This window comes from Myotis brandtii, unplaced genomic scaffold, assembly GCF_000412655.1.
Source record: "Myotis brandtii unplaced genomic scaffold, ASM41265v1 scaffold393, whole genome shotgun sequence".
NCBI lineage: Eukaryota > Metazoa > Chordata > Mammalia > Chiroptera > Vespertilionidae > Myotis > Myotis brandtii.
Genome location: NW_005365070.1, coordinates 2,752,011 through 2,755,288, shown reverse-complemented (window position 1 = coordinate 2,755,288; position 3,278 = coordinate 2,752,011). Strand labels below are relative to the sequence as shown.

Here is a 3,278-nt window from a genome sequence, read left to right as displayed (position 1 = left end):
CCCTGGTTGTGGTCTCGGTCCCCAGTAGGGGGCGTGCAGGAGGCAGCCAGTCAATGATTCCTTCTCATCATTGATGTTTCTATCTCTCCCTTCCTGTCTGAAATCAATAAAAATATATTTTTTAGAAAAAATAAAAATAAGATACTAAACTTCTGAGAGTAAATTAGAATTATGTAATCAAATGCTTTTCGGAATAATTTTAGTTTAATTTTATTCAAATGGATCATTACTTTGGTATAGCAGAAAGAATACTGGACTAAGAAGCAAGAGGCCTGCTGACATTTTTTGTCTTAATCTGGTCTCTTCCTAATTTAATAAAACAACAAACAGAACATTGCCTGGCCTAGAGTAAGTACTACAAGTTTTACATATATTTATAATTATTTTAAATCTTTATTGTTGCAAGTATTACATATGACCCCCTTCCCTCCCATTGACCTATTCTAGCCTGCCCCCACCCCAGGCCTTCACCACCCTATTCATTCAGTATAAGTGATTAATGAAAAAAGTTTGAAATTTCTTATGAATCGTACAAATGTTAAATGTTACAAATAAAAACCGATAGGCAAAAATGGGGGACATCTGTAATACTTTCAACAACAAAGAGAATGAAAAAATGCAAAAAATGTTTAAAGGTCCTTTAAGCTCGGTAAAAAACAACCCTGTTATGAGCTACATGCATGCTATGAAATATGGACATAAAGTAGCATGATGATCTGTGGGGAAGCATGGGACTTGGTTGGAATGTCTGTAAGGAGGATTCTCTGAAAGGTCAGAGGCCTCTAGGGGGACCTTGCCAAAGGCCGCAGACCCTGCCTTGACTTTTCCAAACAAGTCTGAGCCCCGGGTGTTTTGCTTGAATCTTTATATTTAGACTTCAAAACGTCCTTGTTAAAAGGACACTACAGATGCATGTGTCTTCTCAAGGATGCTTACCCTACTGATAGTATCTAATAGTTAATTTTAGTTCAAGCTGTTGTTAAAATAAAAGCCTAAGGAGGCAGGCAAATAGGGCTGTTTCCATTGCTCGGGGTCTGCCATTCAGTCCTGGCAAGTATGATCTAGGAGAGTGTATGAATTATGACTTTTTTTAACTGACAGTATTTTTTGGCGTTTTTAAAAAAATCTTTATTGTTGAGAGTATTGCAGATGTCCCCCTTTCCCCTCATTACTCCCCTCCAACCAGTTCCTGCCCCATTCCAGGCCTTCACCACCCTACTGTCTGTGTCCATAGGTAAAATCTTTGGTTAATCTCTTCCCACCCCCTCCCCACTTCCCTCCGAGATTCGTCAGTCTGTTTCATGCTTCCATGCCTCTGATTCTGTTTTATTCACCAGATTATTTTGTTCATTAGATTTCTTGTTCATTTATTTTAATTTTTTAAAAATATTTTTTTATTGATTTCAGAGAGGAAGGGAGAGGGAGAGAGAAACATCAGTGATGAGAGAGAATCATGGATTGGCTGCCTCCTGCATGCCCCACACTGGGGATGGAGCCCGCAACCTGGGCATGTGCCCTGACCGGGAATCAAACCCCAACCTCCTGGTTTATAGGTCGATGCTCAGCCACTGAGCCATACCAGCCAGGCTTTTTAAAATTTCTTTTTTTATTTTAATTTCTAGATTTGATTGTTGATAGATATGTATTTATTGCCACTTTATTGTTTATATTTCTTCTTCCCTTCTCCTCCTCCTCCTTCTCCTTCTCCTCTTCCTTGTCCTTCCTCCTCCTCCTCCTCCTCCTCCTCTTCTTCTTCCTCTTCCTCTTCCTCTTCCTCTTCCTCTTCCTCTTCCTCTTCCTCTTCCTCTTCCTCTTCCTCTTCTTAAAGAATACCCTTAACATTTCATGTATTACTGGTTAGGTGGTGATGAACTCCTTTAGCTTTTTCTTGTCTGTGTAGTTATTTATCTAACCCTCAATTCTAAATGATGGCGTGAAAGTTTCTGTTGAGAAATCAACTGATAGTCACAGGCACTCCCTTGTAGGTAACTAACTGCTTTTCTCTTGCTGCTTGTAAGATTCTTTGTCTTTAACCCTTGTCATTTTAATTATGTTGTTTCTTGGTGTGGGCCTCTTTGGGTTCCTCTTATTTGGACTTCCTAGACTTGTAAGTCTGTTTTTTTCACCAAGTAGGGGAAGTTTTCTGTCATTATTTCTTCAAATAGGGTTTCAATACCTTGCTCTCTCTCTTCTCCTTCTGGCATTTCCATAATGTGTATGTTGGTATTCTTGAAGTTGCCCCAGATGCTCCTTACACTATCTTCATATTTTTGCTCTTCTGATTGGTTGTTTTTTGCTTCCTCGTATCCCAAATCATTGATTTGATTCTCTGAATCCTCTACTCTACTGTTGAGTCCCTGTAAATTATATTTTATGTCAGTTAGTGTATGCTTAATTTCTGACTGGTATTTTTTATGTCTTTGACATTCTCACTAAGATCCTTGAAAGTCTCACTAAGTTCCTTAAAGCTCTCATTAGGTTCCTTGAAGCTCTCATTAAGATCCTTGAGTAATCTTATAACCATTGTTTTGAACTTTGTATCCAGTAGTTTTCTTGCTTCCATTTCTTTCGTTTGTGACATGTTTCTTTGTCTATGCATTTTGGCTTCTAACCTGTGTTTGTTTCTATGTATTAGGTAGAGCTCTTATGTTTCCTGGAATTGGTAGAGTGGCCTTGTGTAGTAGGTGTCCTATAGGTCTCAGTGGCTCAGCCTCCCCAGTCACTCTAGGTGTGCCCTTGTGTGGGCTGGGTGCGCACAGTCTTGTAGTTGAGCCTTGATTGCTGTTGGCCTCTCTGGGAGGAGTTGACCTTCAGGTCAATTGGCTTTGAGGACCAGCTTCAACTACAGTGGAAGAGCTGCTGTGCAGGAGGCAAGGCCCAGCTGTGAAGCAAGGCAGGCTGGTGCTAGTGCTGGGTCTTGGGCCTTTTTTAAAAAATTTCTTTATTGGTTAAGGTATTACAAATGTGTCCTCATCCCCGCATTAACCCCCAACCTCTCCCCCCCCACACACACTCATGTTTTCATCCCCCTGTTGTCCATGTCCATTGGTTTGGCTTATATGCATGCATACAAGTCCTTTGGTTGATCTATTCCCCTTACCCCCACCCTCCCCTACCTTCCCTCTGGGGATTGATAGTCTGATCGCTGTTTCTCTGTCTTTGGATCTGTCCCTGTTCATCAGTCTATGTAGTTCTCTATATTCCACAAATGAGTGAGATCATGTGGTATTTATCTTTCTCTGACTGGCTAATTTCACTTAGCATAATGCTCTCCAGTT

At 40.5% G+C, this 3,278-nt stretch overlaps 1 protein-coding gene across 5 annotated transcripts in view; it reads left to right on the top strand.

The window, feature by feature from the left end:
* Positions 1 to 3,278, top strand: part of MOSPD1 (motile sperm domain containing 1) — a 74,413-nt gene that overhangs the window by 18,241 nt on the left and 52,894 nt on the right. The window contains exon 2 of one of the 5 annotated variants that reach the window (XM_014545026.1): positions 241 to 348. The exons of the other annotated variants lie outside the window; for them this stretch is intronic. The gene's annotated coding sequence lies outside the window, so the exon portion shown is untranslated. The remainder of the gene's footprint in view (positions 1 to 240; positions 349 to 3,278) is intronic. 5 annotated transcript variants of the gene reach the window in all.